This window comes from Pseudorca crassidens, chromosome 5 (genome assembly GCF_039906515.1).
Source record: "Pseudorca crassidens isolate mPseCra1 chromosome 5, mPseCra1.hap1, whole genome shotgun sequence".
Taxonomy (NCBI): domain Eukaryota; kingdom Metazoa; phylum Chordata; class Mammalia; order Artiodactyla; family Delphinidae; genus Pseudorca; species Pseudorca crassidens.
In genome coordinates, this window is record NC_090300.1 from 142,739,519 (window position 1) to 142,759,383 (window position 19,865).

The window sequence follows — 19,865 nt, forward strand, 5'->3', positions numbered from 1 at the left end:
CGTTTGTTAGTGTGTATATGTCCATGACTCTCTCTCGCCCTGTCACAGCTCACCCTTCCCCCTCCCCATATCCTCAAGTCCATTCTCCAGTAGGTCTGCGTCTTTATTCCTGTCTTACTCCTAGGTTCTTCATGACATTTTTTTCCCTTAAATTCCATATATATGTGTTAGCAGACGGTATTTGTCTTCTTCTTTCTGACTTACTTCACTCTGTATGACAGACTCTAGGTCTATCCACCTCATAATAAATAACTCAATTTTGTTTCTTTTTATGGCTGAGTAATACTCCATTGTATATATGTGCCACATCTTCTTTATCCATTCTTCTGTCGATGAGCATTTAGACTGCTTCCATGACCTGGCTATTGTAAATAGTGCTGCAATGAATATTGGGGTGCATGTGTCTTTCTGAATTATGGTTTTCTCTGGGTATATGCCCAGTAGTGGGATTGCTGGATCATATGGTAATTCTATTTTTATTTTTTTAAGGAACCTCCATACTGTTCTCTTTAGTGGCTCTATCAATTTACATTCCCACCAACAGTGCAAGAGGGTTTCCTTTTCTCCACACCCTCTCCAGCATTTGTTGTTTGTAGATTTTCTGATGATGCCCATTCTAACCAGTGTGAGGTGATACCTCATGGTAGTTTTGATTTGCATTTCTCTGATAATTAGTGATGCTGAGCAGCTTTTCATGTGCTTCTTGGCCATCTGTATGTCTTCTTTGGAGAAATGTCTATTTAGGTCTTCTGCCCATTTTTTTTTTTTTTTTTGCGGTACACGGGCCTCTCACTGATGTGGCCTCTCCCGTTGTGGAGCACAGGCTCTGGACACGCAGGCTCAGCGGCCATGGCTCACAGGCCCAGCCGCTCCGTGGCATGTGGGATCTTCCCAGACCGGGGCACGAACCCGTGCCCCCTGCATCGGCAGGCGGACTCTCAACCACTGTGCCACCAGGGAAGCCCCAGCAAAGCATTTTTAAAGGCAAGGTGAGGGAGGGGTGTGGTTGCTTGTTGCAGACTTCTTGGTGTCATAGTCCTTTGTTCTTGCAGCTGTCCATGCAGGTCAGGTCGGGATGCCCCTGTAAACCTCCAACAAGACAAATGTTATTCTCCCTGCTCTGCAACTTTTTATCTCTATAGGAATGGGAAAGTTTTACACCTTTAAAGGTCAGAGCCTTGGGAATGGGCTCTCCGGTATATTTCAGGCTCTAGGCAACATTCTTAACTCCAGGCAAGAGCAATAGAATACAAAGGTTAAAGTAGAAGAAGCGGATCCAGTGTGGAGTCAGATTTGTTCTTCCCTCTTACACTTCTGACAACACCTCAGATGCTCTAACACTAGACTCCAGAAAGATCACCGACCATACTCGGAGGACTGTTTCTGATTTAACATACATGACATCCTGTAAAAGCCATGCAATGGGCTGGGATCGTTCCCAGGCTCTTTGGTGATGCTCCGGATGAGGAGTCAGCAAACTTCCCCTTGAAAGTTATTTCAAGGAGATCAGGCAGCAGATACTCCAGGCTTCGGGGGTCATTCTCTCTCCTCACAGTTTCTCCACTCTGCTGCTGTCCCATGAGAGCAGCTGTGTGCAAAAGAAGGAGCGGGACTTAGTTTCAGCGAGAGAGAGGCATGGACGTATATACACAACCAAACGTAGGGTAGATAGCTAGTGGGAAGCAGCCTCATAGCACAGGGAGATCAGCTCGGTGCTTTGTGACCGCCTGGAGGGGTGGGATAGGGAGGGTGGGAGGGAGGGAGACACAAGATGGAAGACATATGGGAACATATGTACATGTATAACTGATTCACTTTGTTATAAAGCAGAAACTAACACACTATTGTAAAGCAATTATACCCCAACAAAGATGTTAAAAAAAAAAATTATCTCAAATCTCCCAAAATAAAAAAAATGAAAAGAAAAAAAAAACTTTTAAAAATAAACACTAAGATTTGACTCGTATACGCTCTGCACATGTCAGATTCCTCATCCAGTTCTCTTCCAATCATTTAACAATATCAAGCCCTTCTGAGCTCACAGGCCATTCAAAACCATGGTAGTCAGACGTGACTGGAGGGTCTTCATGGGCTGACCCCATCCCTTTTTGCTCCTGGTGAAACACAGTCATCTTCACCTTCTGTCTGTTTCTTCCTTTCAGGTCCTGATTTGTGCCTTTTGGTCCATACTGACCTGCTTGTCCCAACACAGCCCTGCATACTTTTCAACTGATTTCCAGAAAGGTGTTGCTTCAAATGCATTTTGAGAGATGACAGCTCAGGGGGAGCCCCCACCACTGTCTTCCAAGTCGTGGCTTCCCTTGGCCAGACTGTCCTTTAGGATCAGGATTTTTCCTTCCTCTGGCCAAGGGGTGGTGGTGAGAGTTGAAACCTCTGGTTGTAGGCAGGGTCATTTTTCACTTTGAGAGGAGCTGAGAACAGCTCTGCTATGGAGCCAAAACACAAATACCATGACACTTCCCGTGAAACAGCCTCTGTACCCTCCCTCCACCACCTGCCCTCTGCCAGCAGCAGCCCTGGGCATCCCTCTTTAGCTGTTTTAGGCTCAATATTATGTTACTGATTTGCCAGCTTAGCAGATCTCTGGGTAGTACCTAGTGAACCTTCCCTGAACGTTGCCGGAGTGGGGATTGGAAACCCACAGTGTGATGATATCTCTTTATTGTGAAAACCATTTCCTGAACTACAGGTTCCCCTCTACTCTGTGCTGAAGGCAAATCCAATCCTCTGTGTGAAGGAGAACAGTTACGGAAATCTCTTAGGTGCAGAATAGTGGCTCGGATTTGCAGGCTATAAACGCAGAGACTGGTGATGTTATTTTTCATTCTAGCCACTAATTAATCAGCAAGTGCACCTCTGGTAAATACACACGAGAGGGCGACCGCCTTTCAGAGGAAGCATAAGGCATCACGAAACCCTTGTTATGGAGATAAGTTACAGATTGTACTTGTGATGTGTCCCATGACAAGGAATTTTCAAATAGCATTAGAAACTTTGGTTTGGATGTTAAAATTTGCCTTGTCCCGTTCATCTTAAATCATGGTGTTAATTATGTTTTCATCATACTCACACGCTGCCCATATTTGAAAAATGAAGACATATCCATGGGATATTTTCCCCAAGTACGAAGTCCGGTGGCGAGGATGAGACACTGCCTGACTCTGCTCAGACCTGGCGTGTCGGCTCAGACCCGAGACAGGTCATCGCTTCAGCTCCATCTCAGACTGTAAGATGTTTGAGGCCAAGGGCTGTGGGCTGAAGATCTCACTCAGGATGCCCAGGCCAGCAGATTGCAGCAGATGCGGTGATGTGGGACGACAGCTCTCTTTGCATGGGAACCAAGTTTGGCAACTGTCCAGGTCAGGTGTGCTCAGCTCCATCAGGGCCTCTCCAGGCCGCGAGTCCTAGGCAAACCTTGGGATTGCTTGCTGGCAGCTTCCCACTTCATCTGTTTGCCCACTTGAGTTCCCTGGATGACTCTGTCACTGGATAGCAACTTTTTTCACAAGGTCACGGGTTCAAGAGCAGCCCAGGTCCTCTGGACGTGGCCATGAAATGCTGCTTTCTTCTCCCCACACCCGGTGTGCACAGCATCGTGCAGACACCTAGGGCTGCCTGTCCCTGCTCTGCCCCTTTCCCAAGGTGGGGCATAAGCTGAGCTCAGAGCCGCCTTTGAAGCACTGAGTTTCCGCAGAGCTCCGTGGTGTGAGGCCACCATGAGGAGCCAGACCACAGAGACAGGAGTAAAACCAAGGGGTAGCAGGAAAATGACATGACCTGTGGGAATCCGACACCTCCTGGCCTCCAGGCAGCCAGGGCCCTCTCCGCCAACAGCACCCCACAAACGAGAATGGTCCTGGAAGGTCAGCACGGGTCACAGAGCCTTTCCATCAGAGAAGGAGACCAAGAGGGACTTGCTAAAAAGGAAAGTGTACGGACTGGTAAAACAAGTATGAGTTCACCAGGGGATAAGATATTTCCATTCTGAGACTGTAATCACTGTTCCCATCATCTTCACGATGCAGCCCCATCCTCGCCTCTGACCCCCTTAGATGAATTTTTAAAAGATGAATAACATTCAACGTTGCTGTTCCCAGGACGTTAAACTGCTCAGGATGTGAACTTGGGGTGCTGCCCCCTAAGAGGGCTGTGTGAAATGGTATTGTTCTGATTCCAAGAGCTAAAAGGAAACTTTAGTTTTCCTGAGTTACTTGGCAGTTTTCCGCCAAGTGCCCTGGTCCTAAGTTTGATTTCATCTAAGGGAAGGGTGTGACCCCTGTTACTCCAGCCCTGAGACCACAGCCCTCTGCCTGGAGCATCAGCTTTGCTATTAAGAGAGAAGTTTCTCATGGTTTATGGATAAAATGAACTGAAGAGTTCTCACCAGGGACTGCTAACCAGCCAGCTGTTAGAAGCCAAAGAGAGCTGATTCTAGAGTCCGCATTCCAACTGAATTCCAGGAGATATACAGTCTGCTCTGCCTGCAACACACCATAGACTGGGAGGCTTAAACAATGGAAATGTATTTTCTCACAGTTCTGCAGACGCCAAAGTCTTAGATCAAGATTCTGGTGGAGTTGGGTTCCTGGTGAGGGCTCTCTTCCTGCCTTGCAGATGGCCACCTTCTCACTATGTCCTTATATGGCCTCTCCTCACAGAGAGACAGGGACAGAGCTCTCTGGCATCTCTTCTTATAAGGACACTAATCTTATTTCATCAGGGCCCACGCTTTGACCTCATTTAACCTTAATTACGTTCTTCAAGGCCCCAATGCCAAATACAGCCACACTGGGAATTGGAGCTTTAACACATGAATGGGATGGGGGGAGGCATTAAGGGGGACACCAAAGCTCAGTCCTGAACAGTTATGTGAAAAAAGCACTTTCCTGGACCACTTTCACTCTTCATTCATTCATGTGTTTGCTCACTTATTTAATACCTGTTCACCAAAGTTTCCATTCACCAGGACCTGGGCTTACAGTGGTGAGCAAGCAGCTGCCCCCCAAGGAGCTATCATCCTGGGGCAGGGGTCAGATGAATAAACGTGTAAAGAAACAAGAAAATACCATGTGATACATCCCACAAAGAGAACACGTTGCTTTTCATTTGTTCTCAGCTTTATGCCAGGTCTGAAATAATCTGGCTTACAGTTTCTGATAGAAAGTCTGTCCTTATCCCTTCTTTAAACTTTGCCAAACAGGATGAACATCTTTCAATTTTTGGAAGTGATGTCCTCAAACGTTTTAGACTACACATCTCTCCTCTGCAGAATTTGAACAATGTCTCTTGCTGCTCCGTGTTGTTCATAATAAGTCATAACAGTCATGGCCACAAGAACTGGGTTTGAGCACAAAAGTGGGTATGATGCTAAAAATAAGGGTATGAATATATTTCTCCTCTGAATAACCATAAATTATCACAAAGAAGCCATTGTTTCTTTCTTTGCTAATATCATTTTACTATGTGGATCTCTACGTTTTTCCCCCAGATTTGTTGCTCTGGAAAAAAAAGTACCATAAGAAGGAAGAGACACCAGTGGGTACAGTCATTACAGACTTGACATTTCTAAACTGGGTTTGACAGTGGAACTTTGAAAATATTTATCTATCAGAAAATAGTTTCAGCCGTGGGCAATTTGGCGAAAAGGTTTAGTTGATGGAAAAACCATAACTCAGTGTGACTGGCTTTAATGTAAGATGCTCTTGAAGGCCACAGGATAACCAGCACTTCCAACAACCTGGAAAATTTAGACCAGCTTGGAAAAATAACAAGGGGCTTGGGGAGGTAGCCAAAGCACTGTACAGGATCAGATAAATTTATGTGCTTCAGAGACTCAATTTTTAATATTAAATTATAAACGAAAGCAACACTCAGGTTAAGTGCTTAAGCAGGTCTCTCTGCCTATGTCCTATTCTTCCTCCCTCCAAAAGACTGGGACAATTTTTCAGGAAAAGGTGTTCTGCTACACCTACATGTACTTCTTTTCCATTTGCATTTTTGTGTACTTTTATGGCTCCTTTACAGAGTTAAGAAGGATTCTGCCTTGGGGCGCTGGCTTGTGTCTTGGTATTTTTGTGTGGCTTCCAAGCTCAAGGCAATGGCTTGCCATCCTTGCCATGGCTGGTGGCTGGACAAGCTGCCCCACAGCTGCCCTGCACAGCTACTCGAAGAAGCTGTGCTGACTCTCTGAGGTCCTCCTTTCTGCCAGCCCTGGCTGGCCCACTACATAGGCAGTGAGCCGGGTCACTTGAAGCTCTGAGGCCATTTCTTCTGCCTTTTTCACCCACACCTGCCCTGGAACAACTCCCTTCCTGAACTGTCTCATGAACATGATCAGATTTTCTCCGTCTTTTTTCTGCTCCACACCAAAATTAAATAAAGTGACTCCCCCAAGAACAAACAAACAATCAACAGAACAGAGGAAAAGCACACCCTGGCCTTTATCCCAGTGGTCCTCCCCGGCACAACTCTTGCTCCTCCTTCTAGCCCTCAACATGGGTACAGAGTGGCATAAACTAGGTTTCAGTTTAAAACTCTCCTCCCTGCTACCCTGGAATCATTTCCAAAGCCGTATCAAGATTTACACACCCCCACCCATCTTCATAGCCTCAGAACTCCCCAACGCCTCCTTTACACTATTTCCACCACAGCCGAGTATGTTCTGTTCCCCGTAAACCATCCCAGGCCTTGGAACATTCCAAAACAGAAGTGTTATTCTTACAATTCCTGCTCCTCCTTCAGTTGGCCAACTTCTACTCCTTCGGCAGGGTCACTGCTTTCCCTAAGGGTGGCCCCAACACTGGCTTAAGTGCCCCACCATGACTTCTCTGCTGTTATTTCCTGTTTGTACAGCTGCTCCCCATCAGGGTCTTGGAAGGCAAGGCCTCTGTCTCATTCCCTGTTGTATCTTCACAACCTAGCACTGTGTCGGACACACGCGTGATAAGTGTTGAACAGCTACTTGACTTATGGATGAAAACAAGAACAAGAACCAATGTTTAGATTAAGCCAAATGAAATTGCTGATATGTGATGAATTTTGACCTACCAGAAAATTGGCAATTTTATGGTTCTATCTAATATACAAACTGTCTCAGAAATACTGTCCCCCAGCACTAAAAATTGCTTCCAAAAGATTGGGGTTTAGACCCCATGAAGAGAAGCTTCAAATAACACAGAAGGGGACAAAGGTGAAAGTAAAAAAGGATATTGTTTAAAAAAAAAAAAAAAAAAGGACTGGACAGGCATTTCCAATCAATTATATGCTGGGAAGTTTTCCTAATCTCCCAAATATTGCCCCTCAGCCTTCCAAACCATCTGGAAAGTTCTTTCTTCTGGATGAAGCATAATCATGCCAAATGTGAACTCTGCACCCTCTGACATTCATGAGGAAGCCTGTCAAATTATGTAGCACTATGGGAAAAAAAGAAAGAAAATCTTTTCTAAATCAGAAAATGATTCAATCTTGTTCAGTCTTCAGAGAGCTCAATAACAATGGGGTTAATATGCTGAGTGTGTGGCATATTGTGGGCTTATAAAAACTAATGTTCTGAAAAACTGGATTCTAGGAAGAAAATGAAGCTCAAAATAAGAAAGGAGAAAACATGAGATGGTCTAATTTGGGTGGAAGTTGAGAACATGTCACTCTTGTCATGAGTAATTGAGAGTTTGATGGTTAAAAAGAAAAAGGATCTGACATGTTTCTCCTCCCCTGTAGGTAAGGTAGTCAAGGACATAAATCCCTGCTCAAATCCAGTCCCTCCGACTGCAATCAAGGGGAAGCTGAGAGTGTTCGAGCAGCAATCACAGTTCTCCAGGGTGGGAAGTTCTCCCAGGTAATCAAATGACACAATTTTCGAAAATACTAGGAAACCGACCCCAAAAGTAAACTACCCTGTTTATGCATAGAACTCGTCAGAGTAACGTGCATTCAGGTTGCATAGATTCTGCTTTAGAAAGATGCTCCTAAGAGCTAGGGTGTGTTCAACAGTGTCATCCACAACACCACCACCCGGGGAATATCATTCAACCACCCACCAGGGAATCCTACCAAAACCATTTACCAGGCATCCATCAGGAACTTGGCTGTGGGGCCAACGGGCACACAGATGAAGGATCAATGACTCTGGTCCTCCAGGAGTTTGTGCTCTTATGCAGGAGCTGCACAGACAGAGCCCCCGAAGCCAAGTGGAATGGGCAGGTACAGAGCAAGGATGCAAGGAGACAGGCCGTGATTAGCGACCCAGTGTGAGTAGTGGACCTGGTGTGCTGAGAGTCAAGAAACGGATGGCAACTGGTGAAGACTGACAAGTCTGGGAAGACATCTTGCAGGAGACAAGCTGATCAGTGTTGAAAGGTGATAACTGATGTGAACCATTTCTCTGATACATCTCTTAAAGAAGCATCCTCGAAAAGGAAAAGGGGGGTCCAGGTGCCCTATGCTTTAGGCCTAAATCAGGGATGAGAAATACAGCTGGGGTTGTGAAGTCTAATACCCTTTGCATTGGTATGAAGCCAGTAAGAAAGTCCAGCTTTGTCTAACATACAGGCACAATTATCTGTTCCAGTTTTTTTTTTTTTTTTCCGGTTCGCTGGCCTCTCGCTGTTGTGTCCTCTCCCGTTGCGGAGCGCAGCCTCCGGACGCGCAGGCTCAGGGGCCATGGCTCACGGGCCCAGCCGCTCCGCGGCACGTGGGATCCTCCCGGACCGGGGCACGAACCCGTGTCCCCTGCATCGGCAGGCGGACTCTCAAACACAGCGCCACCAGGGAAGCCCTCCAGGTTTTTTTAACGGTTTTCCTTTTATAGCTAAATTTATCTCATTTACTTTTATTAAGATGTTTAGAATTAGTTCTGTTTTTTAAATTTCCTTGTTAGCTTTCTGAATTGTCTTTTGACCTTTAATTACTGTATAACGTAAGTACAGAAAAGTGAACAAATCCAAAACGTGCATTTGAAGGATTTTCATAGAGTTAACGCACCTGAGGAGCCAGCACTCAGATCAAGAAGCTGAACATGACCATCATCTAAGAATCTCCCCCTGGTGGCCCTTCCAGCCACCAACTCTCCCCAGAGGTAACCATTAACCTGACTTCTAACTCCATAGATGAATCTTGCCTGTTTTTGAACCTTATATGAATGGAATCTTATAGTATAGACCTTGCTCAATATCATGTTTAAGAGATTCAATAATATTGTTGCATATGGTTGTATTTTACTCATCCTTATTGCTGTGTAGTATTCCGCTGTGTGAATATACCACAACCAATGTGTCCATTCTACAACTGAAGAGCATTTGGATAGGTTCCTGTTTGGAGCTATTACGACTACTACCACTATGAATATTCATGTACTTGTCTTTTTGTGAACATGTGCATGTATTCCTGTGTGGCCCCCACCTAGGAATGGAACTGCTAGGTTATAGGGTTTGTGGACTGTCAGATTTAGTAGGTTCTACCAACTTTCCTAAGCAGTTGCACAAATTTATATTCCCACCAGCAGTCAGAAAGTCAATAAGATTTGGTTAACAAAAAAACTCTGATGCTCCCTCAGGCAATACATGTATACTGAAGAAATCTCTTCTCTACCAAGTCAGCGTGGCCTGAGAGCTTAAGTATTAAATATTTTTTTCTTTCTTAGAACAAAAGTAAGGGTTAGCTGTACTGTTTTTGAAAGGAAGGAGACTAGAAAGAAGGGTGTTCTGATAAGCATTGAGGACTCCTTTTCAAGATGAATGAATAATGTAAAATAAATAAAGGTTGATAAAATGGCACAAAATAACAGTTAAGAGTAACCAAGATCACGCCAGACGGTGGTTAGAGAGCCAGATGTTTCCAGGAAACTATGGTTCTTGTTTTGAACTTAGCTGGCTTAAATCTGGGTAAAATTGTACATGTCAAACTCTCAGGGCTATCTGACAACAATGCTTAGCCTATTTTGCAAAGAAAAATTTCCTTGGGTGCGTCAGGAAGAAAATGCTGATGAAAATTTTAAAACTCTTGGGATAAATTTTTAATAATTTTCCAATTTTTCTCATTGATGCAGCATTTTCTAGCATCGTTAGCTCAAAAAAAAAAAAGTTGAAGCAAATTGAAAGTGAGCGTGCAGACTGGCTGGAGACTTTAAAAGGTGAAATCTCTTTTAAACTGCAGGAAAATACCATGGAACCACAGCTACAGAGACACACCTCTGTGATGATTTCCCATAGATGAACAAAGCGTGTACAGTGTAGGCGTGCAAACCTACATACAAAGGCAAAAAATATTTCCAGAACAAGATACAAATCTCACCACATTTGTTCTCTCCTTAAAATCCCCAGTGTTTTTCTTCCCATTGCCTAAAATCCCAGCTTTTGGGCCTGGCATCCAAAGACCTTGATGAGCTAGCCCTTGCCCCTCTGCTCCATCCCATCGTCACTGCCATTCACCCCTCCCCCCTTGCACAGTTCATCCCAGCAAGAGCAAACGATCTCCAGGTCACACAATCTTCTCTGCCATTTCAGAAGCCTTCTCTGTGGAGCCCACTCTGACCTGGCTTTGCTTCCCATTGCCCATCTGATTGTTCTCATCGAGGTCACCAGGAACCTCCGTTTTGCCCAAACATGTGCTCCTTTCTTGGTCCTCCTCTTACTTGGTCACCCTGTTTCCAGTGTATTCTGGGAAGCTTACTGCCCAGGCTGTCCTCCTACCTCACCGGCCTCTTCCTCCTCTGCCTCCTCTTCTAAACCCTGAAAGTCGAGGTGCTCAAGGTGCGAGTTCTTGAGGCTCTGCTCACCTTTATCCATATTACCTCCTGACTTGATCTCAGCTGGTTTCATGGCTTTAATTGGGACAACATACACCGCCGATCCCTTAACTTTATATCCCCACCCCAAGTTCCGTTCTGAGCTCCAGCTGCCCCTTCCACGCTTCTACTTGGTGGTCCGCTAGGTGGTGTCCTAGACCTTCACCAGGCCCGTGTGTCCCTACCCCGGGGGCTGTTGGCTGCTAATAGCACACAGCTGCACCCTTTCTGGAGTGTTGCCTTGGCTGATAAAAGATGCTCGGGATGATGAAAAACCCCTCACCCAGAAATGTCGGGGGGGATTATACCCTAGAAGGGATGAACGGGCACCCTAGCCAATGACTGGCTATTACAGGGATACGAAGCCCAGCCCCTGTGCCTCCAGGAGGGGCAACTCCACAGTGCCATTCACGCCCCAGAGTCCCCTGTGGGATCAGGCTGAGACGAGACCAGACTGCAACAATGGCTTTGCCCAGCTGATTCTCCTGCTGTATCCCGCATCACTTTCTGTGGAGAGCTCCTCCTCTATAAATCACTTGCACAAGAATCCCCAGCTCAGGCTGTGCTTCCAGGAAGCCCAGTCTAGGGGCTACGTTTCCCACCTACCAGCCCAAACCGTGCTATGGATCAATTCCTCCCGCACGTGTCCTATGACCCCTGGATCCTCTTCATGGCCATACATGGCACCTTTCCCCAGTTGCCAGGTACAGAAACCTAGACCTTGTCCCTGTTTCTTCTCTTCCTCTCACGCTCCAGATCCAGTTCATCAGAGAATCCTGTTATCCTCACCTTTAAGAAACATCCTGAATCTGAGCCCTTCCTGCACCACTGGAGGAGCCTCTGTACAGGTCTCCACCTCCCCATTCTTCCCAAAATGTAAGTAGAAGCAAGTCTCTCCTCTGCTCAAAACCCCCAGAGGCTTCCCGTTTAGACCTGGAATTGCCTGACCCCCAGTACTTCTCTCCACACTTCACCACCAGAGGGAACATGACATCTCTAGAATGTTTTAAAATCCCTGTTTAAAGTGCAACGATACATACTAATTTCATGAACTTTATAAAGATACATGATTACTTCTGTTACCATCACGGCTCAATGTTCATCCTTTAAAAATTCAAAGTGAAAAAACATTTCAAGAGGAAAAAAATAAAACAGTACATATCCTACCAAAAAATATATTAATTAGCAATGTCACCTGCTTTCTCTTTAAAGGAAAACAGAATAACAACTGGTGATGGATGAAAGTAAAAAGTGGATACTCACAATAGTGTTAGAATCAACATGTCCTTTTAATGTTTCCTGGATCTAAATAGGGTGTGGGAAGTGTGTGCCGTGTGTTTTCTCGTGTCATCCTCTTTTCTCCACTAAGGAGAACATCAACTGCACATGTTGAAAAGATTCTCAGTCTTGTAAAAAGAATGACCTTTTAAAAAAGCTGAGTGTGATACTTATGCAATAAGCATCCCTTGGCCTTACATCAGATACTGCTATACCTCAACGCCGCTTCGAGACCCTATGCAAAAGTCACTTCCTTTTGCAGCAACACGGATGGACCTAGAGGTGGTCATGCTAAGTGAAGTAGGTCAGAGAAAGACAAATATCATGATATCACTTATGTGTGGAATCTAAAAAAATGATACAAATGAACTTATTTACAGAACAGAAACAGACTCACAGACATAGAAAACACACTTATGGTTACCAGGGGGGAGGGTGACGGGGAGGGATATATTAGGAGTTTGGGATTAACAAAAACGCACTACTATATATAAAATAAACAACAAAGTCCTACTGTAGAGCACAGGGAACTATATTCAATATCCTGCAATAACCTATAATGGAAAAGAATCTAAAAAAGAATACATGTATAGATGTATAATGGAATCACTTTGCTGTACACCTGAAACTAACACAACATTGTAAATCAACTTTACTTCAATAAAATAAAATTTTTTAAAGTCACCTCCTCTGGAAGCCTTCCTGACCTTCAAAAGAGCCCAACCTGTTGCCTCTGCATTTCTATTTGATTTTGCCCTGTTCATCTTCTTCTCCTTAACAATAAGCCCAGGCCCTGTGCACAGATGGTGTTAAATAAATGTTTGGTGAATAAATAATTGAATGAAAGTATTAATCATCTAGAAAAGTGACTGTGGAGTGGGCTGCCCCCCCCCCTCATTTCCCCACTTCCTTATGAGGAGATGAGTTGTCTAAAATCTAGGAAGATTAGAATTTGTTCACACTGAACTGTTGTCAATGAGCATGAAAGGAAGCTCCTTCTGTGCTCTGCCTGGTTCAAGAAACACATCTAGTTCAACACTCTGCTGGTACAAGAACATCGAAGTAAAAGCAAAGTTTTGACATCTCCAGATCAAATGTACTATTGCCTGCCAAGAGATTCATTCAGCACACTTGAATAAAAACACCTTTCTAGAAAGGCTGTTTGCCCACCTGCTTCTGTTTGCAGCACCCAATATCCATCACGTGTGTTTTCAGGAATCAGTGAGGATGAACAATAAAAAAAAGTGACTCAAACGCTCCTCTGGGCAGGTGCTTGTGACTGGCTCACTTAGAAGGTTTGCTCTGGGGGTGAACGTGATCCACCACCTCTCGCCAGGTGTCCACACTCAGACAAATAGGGAAGAAGGGATGAATCTCTCCACAGTTCTGGAAATAGATTCTGGGTGTGCAAGCCATTTGGCCAAGCTAAGCATTAAACCTTTGGAAAGTCCGGTTTTGACAGAGTCCGACGAGTTGCATTTTCATGCACCTCCCATAATGTCAAACCAAAAAGAACAACGAACAATTCAAATTAGACAAAACATCGGAGTCTTGTGAAAATGCCAAAGAAAAATGTCTACAAAATTGTTCTTTCTTTCCCTTTTTTTTAAAAAATAGACCCTTGTAGATTCTGGTCCTCTTCCAAAGGCGCTTTGAACAGCATGGGGTGTCCTACAGAGGACCGCACAGGAGCCTCGGAGAACCCTGGGACCTTGAAGAACGGCAGTCAGCACATTCACAAAGCTCTGCTTTTAGGTTTAACTGCAGCGTCTCTGACAAGCCACTCGGTGACAAGAATTGAATAAGGACAGAGGAGATCTGTGTTCACTCCTACCTGCAGGTGGAGAGAGCCCTTTCCCCGTGCCCACACCCTAATGGGAGCACAGCCGTTTGCCCTCCTCCAGGTGGCCTCCCCGACCACTGTCAGCCTCAGCGCACCTGGCTCATCCCCTGTGGAAAGCGACAGCAGAAGGTCCACCTTCTGAAGCTGGTGATGCTGTCAGTAAACGTCCAGACCCTTTCTGCAAAGCTCTGGTTGAACTGGTCCCTGTGGATCGCCATCGAATCTGACCCCAGGGGTGGACCTTGAGAGCCATGCACCCATGGTAAGTCCTCAAAGATTCAGAGAACTATCCTTCCCCAAAGCCTTAGCCACAAGAGCAGAATACCTTGTGCCAAGTGCTGTGCTAGGTGTGAGGGAGGGATGATGCTAAAAATCAGTATGAGAGAAAAGTTTCTCTCAGACTCCGGGGAACTTCGTGCCCATCTCTCTCCCACCAACTGGAAATTAAGGAGCATCAGCCCTGACTTTTCTTAGGTGACCACCTTCAACACTGGCTGTCCCTCAGACCCCACCCTATCCCACCCACCCCTTGTCTCCACATCACCAGCCCCCAGGATGCTTCCTACCTCTTGACACCGAGGAGAGTGTAGAGAAAAACCTCCTGCTCTGTCTTCCAAAAGGTAATACCAAAAGCCATGTTCCCCATCCTCAACAGAGTGAAAATTAAACAACGGGAAAGTATAATTCAAATTGGCAAAGATTAAAACAAGAAACTCACTAACTTAATATTGGTGAAGTTTGAACATATTCTCCTATGCTAGGAAATATAAACTCATTTAACCTTTCCATAGAGCTATTTGGTTACAAATATCAAAATTTTAAAACTTTTGTAGCCCCCTAATTTCACTTCAAGGAGTTTATTAAGAGGGAATAACGAAAAATCTAGACAGAGATGTAATCATTGGCATGATCGTCTCCACCTTGTTTATAAGAGTAAAACTTTGGAAACAATCTAATTTTCCAATAATGGGGAATTGGTTAAACAAAGTAAGACTTGTGTATATAATGGGATCTCATGCAACCATCAGAAGTGAGGCATAAACATGATCACGGCATATTATCAAGTAAAAGTTAAAGCAACTACCAAACCAAACACGCACCATTACATCAGTCTTGTAGAAATCAGAATACATCTACAGGTGTATCTCAGAGATATTGTGGGTTTGGTTCCAGACCACTGCAGTAGAGCATATCTGCTTTCCCAGTGCATATAAAAGTTATGCTTACACTATTCTGCAGCCCATTAAGTGTGCAATGTGTCATGTCTTAAAAAGCAATGTACATACCTTAATTTAAAAATACTTTATTGCTAGAAGATGCTACCCATCATCATCTGAGCCTTCAGGAGTTATCATCTTTTTGCTGGTGGAGGCCCACCTCGATGTTGGTGGCTGCTGACCGATCAGGGCGGTGGCTGAGAAGGTAGGGGCAGCTGAGCCAATTACGAACAAGAAGACGCAATGAAGTTGCCGCTTGCAACTTCAAATGAAGTTGACTCTTCCTTTCCCTTGAACACTTAGGGGCCATTGTAGGGTTCTTAATTGGCTTAATTTCAGTATTGTTGTGTCTCAGGAAATAGGAGGGCCAAGGATAAGGGAGAGAGATGGGGAACAGCTTGTTGGGGAAGCAATCAGAACACACATAACATTTACTGATTGTTTGCCATCTTATACAGGCAAAGTTCATGGGGCCCCAAAACAATTACAATGGGAACATCAAATAGCATTGATCAAAGATCGTGTAACACATATCATAATAATGAAAAAGTTTGCAATATTCCAAGAATCACCAAAATGTGACACAGAGACACAAAGTGAGCAAATGCTGTTGGAAAAATGGTGCCAACAGACAAATGTTGCCACAAACCTTCAATCTGTAAAAAACACAACTATCTGCAAAGCACAATAAAACGAGGCACGATCAAATGAGGTTTGCCTGTATTAGCAGGAAAACCAAAATCCTGAAGACTCACTGTTGAACTTTAACAATGATATCTGTGTCTGGAAACATTATAAACAATATTTTGCTCTTTGTATTTTACGTTTTTCTTATTTTAAAAATTAACAAACCTACAACACCCATTACAATGGCCAAAATCTGGAACACTGACAACACCAAGTGCTGACAATGATGTGGAACAACAGGAACTCTCATTCATTGCTGGTGAGAATGGAATACTTAGTAGGTGAGTGGATAAATAAACTGTGGTACGTGCAGACCATGGAATATTATTCATCGCTAAAAAGAATGAGTTATCAAGCCATGAGAATACACGGGAGAACCTTAAATGCATATTACTAAGTGAAAGAAGCCAGTCTGAAATTGCTATAGACTGTGATTCCAACTATATGACATTCTCCAAAGGCAAAACTATGGAGACAGTAAAAAGATCATTGTTGCTACGGGTGAGGGAGTGGTGACGAGGCAGAGCTCAAGGGGTCTGAGGGCAGTGAAAACACTCTGCGTGACACCCTAATGATGGGTCCATGTCACTACACATCTGTCCAAACCCATGGGACGTGAAACACCAAGAGTGAACCCTAATGTAAACTATGGATTGGGGTGACGATGGCGTGTCACTGCAGGTTTATCGGTTATGACAGATGTTCCCCTCTGGTGGGGCATGTTGACAGTGGGGGAGGCCATGACATGTGGGTGCAGGGGGCATACGGGAACTTTCTATACTTTCCCCTCAATTTTGCTATGAACCCAAAAGTGCTCTAAAAAATTGTCTTCAAAAAAAATCAATGAATCTCTAGTCCAAGTCATCAAGTGAAATGTTAAATGATATCTTCCAGGGCTAATGACAAATTTTCTCCCAATTTGCTCTGTGCATCAGTACTCAGGTAGGAAATGCTCTGCTCCACCATCAACTGTCCTATCAAGACATGGAGAGGGAGGACACATAACTAAATAAAATGGTAGCAAAGTGATAACATTTTGTCTGTGAATAATGTACTCTTTTTAGGAAAATTGTTCCACTCTGCCTCTCCAGCACATTCTTATTCCAATATATTGATTGATTCTTTCATTCATCAAAATTTTTGAGCCTACTGTGTGCTGGGCACTGTTATAGAAGAACAGGACAAAATCCCTACCTTCGTGGGCTTACATCCGAGCGAGGGCAGAAAGGAGGAGGGAGAGAGAATGGCAGTAAACAAGTGAGCAATGCTATGAATAAGATAATTTCTGGTTGTGGTGTCATGAGAGATATAAGGCAGGTGACATGATGGAGAAAATAGTAGGGAAGGGGGCTGCTTTAGATCTGGAAAGGGCTCTCTGAGGGAGTAACTATTAGGGAGTAACAGGAAGGAAGAGCAGTGGGTAGCAGAGGAGAGGAGGGGAGGGGTGTTCCTAGCAGGAGAGACGTCAGGTGCAAACGTCCTGGGGTGGGAAGGCTTTGGCATGTTTGAGGATGGGTGGAAACCAGTGAGTTAGGGTGAGGGTGGGATGAGGCATGATGGGAAGTGGGGCAGAGTCTAGACCACAGTGAGCCTTGTCTGGGCCACCTCAGCTTAGAGATTCTGACAACACATCAGAATGGAATTAGGTATTAGAGTCTTATGTCTGGAGCTCAGGGGAGAGACTAGGGCTGCAGATATAAATTTGTGGAGTTTCCAGCATTGGGTGGGACTTAGAGTGACCAGCTCATCCCAGTTTGCCTGGGACTTCCCTGGTTTTCAGCACTCAAAGTCCCACATTCCGTGAAACCCCTCAGTTCCAAGCAAACCATGGTGGTTGGTCACTCCAATGGCATTAAAGTTATGAAAAGGGATTGTATTACCTGGGAAAAGAGTGTTGATGGGGAAACAAAGAGGCCTCAGATGTGGTCCTGTGCATTTCAACACTTACAGGTCAAAGAGAGGAGAGGCTCTGAGTCCGTCTTGCCGTAAGAGCGGCCAGCGACCTCTCTTAAAATCAGATCAGACACATTCCCCGCAGTGAAGCGGTGGGCAGAATGCAGAACGGGCATGAATTGTATTACACTGAGCGAAGAGGGCTTGGGGAGTTGAGGCCCCCAACATCATCCAGTGGGGATCATGGAAGTGGCGTTCACACTGAGACCTGGAGGATGACAAGGCTTGCCCTGCGGTGGTGCGCAAGGGAGAGGGTGGTTTTCCAGGCACATCGAGAAGGACACAAAGGTCAGAGAAAGAAGTTCAGAGACACGTGGGTCCAAGGGGAGGTCGTCAAGGCCGGGAGGCAGGGCCATGACTTTGAACTTCATCCTGTGGGAGAAGGGGCACGATGGATGGCTTTTAGTGGGAGAGTGATGGGATCAGATTTGCATTTTATTATTTTTTAATTTTATTGAAGTAAGGTTGATTTACAGTGTTGTGATAATTACTGCTGTACAGCAAAGTGACTCAGTTATACATATATGTACATTCTTTTTCATATTCTTTTCCATTATGGTTTGTCACGGGGTATTGAATATAGTTCCCTGTGCTCTGCGGTAGGACCTTGTTGCATTTTAAAAGGATCAATGGCTTAAGTGCAGAGAAGGAATTCATTCGAGCAGGGTAAGGATGAGAGGTGGGGACAACAGTCCTGGTGAATGAAAGGTTAACATGCATGTGACTTAGGGCTTTTACTTTTGTGTCCCTCTGCTTTCTAAAATTTCCCCCATGAACATAAATTACTTTTTAGAAAAGAAAAATCAATAAAATGCCATTTTTAAGGGAAAATTGTACAGAAGTCATTGAAAAGGAGAGAACGTGATTGAAAGACGAACACGATGTCGTGGGTGTAAAAGGCCACGGGGAACCCCCCCGTTGTGCCCCCCGGGCACACCTGTCAAAGACAGGCATTCGTTCACCCCTGGACTCTGCACTTTTAACTACACGCAAGATGAGTCTCTTCAGATGAGTTTCCTTTTCTAGAAGCTTCAGCCCTACAATCATTCTGATGCACCCACAACCTAGAACCTCGCCCCCATCGCCATCCTGGGGCATCTATCGCTTTATCCTTTACCAGGATAAACTAGACACCATCTGTGTGTGTGGCAGGGCAGAGCGGAGAGGATAGAGAGGACCCTCTTATACCAGCCGGTCCTTTTCTCTCTTTTCACCTTCACAGCCCACGGAGTCTCAGGCTCCTGTTCAGTTTAGAAACTGAGACTCAAATATATCAAGTCGTTGGTCCCAAATCACAGAGCTAGTGAGTAACGGGGCCAGGATTTGCACTGCTGCCCCCCAGCCGGCAAAGCCATTGAAATACAATATGGCAAATTGCAGGGTGGACTCAGGAGTGGGACTTCCTGGTTCAAATATCAGCTCCACCACTTATGAGCTGTGTGACCTTGAGAAAGATATCGATACCTAACATCGACAGACCGCCATCTGTGCAGTGGGTTGCCGATGAGGGTATCTACCTCATAGATTTCTCAGGAGAGCGGAACTGGGAATTCATGGAAGGTGCTTAGGACCCGCCTGGAACAACACAGACTTATAGTTGTTGTGTCCACTAATCCATCCTGCCTTCCCACCTATCCCAGACCCCCAGCCTTGGGAAACTTTTGGGCATCTTGCTAACCAGCTTCCTCAGAGTGGCTCCAGGATGGAGGCTTCCCTTGGTGAAGAAGGCGGGAAGAAGACAACAATTTACGAATTAAAGGTCAGTTAGAGCTAAGCTCTCTACTGTCTCTGCCCTTTCAGGAATATTTCTCATGCTCGGAGACGTTGGAAACATCCACCTCGATTCTACTCAACACGTGTTCACAAGCCCCAGCCTGAGCTCTGAACAGCCCTAGAATCTCCCTGAGTCTGACAAAGTGACTTTATGTCACTGAGTCACTGATAATCTAGTGACAGAGACAAGAGAACTGTTGATGAACTGGGACTGCCTGAGGCAAAGGAGAAGGAAGCACAACCCGAGAGAAATGGATGGAGGAGGATATGCAACGAGGGTGCAAAGCCGGATGCTGCACAGGCGGGGGCGGGA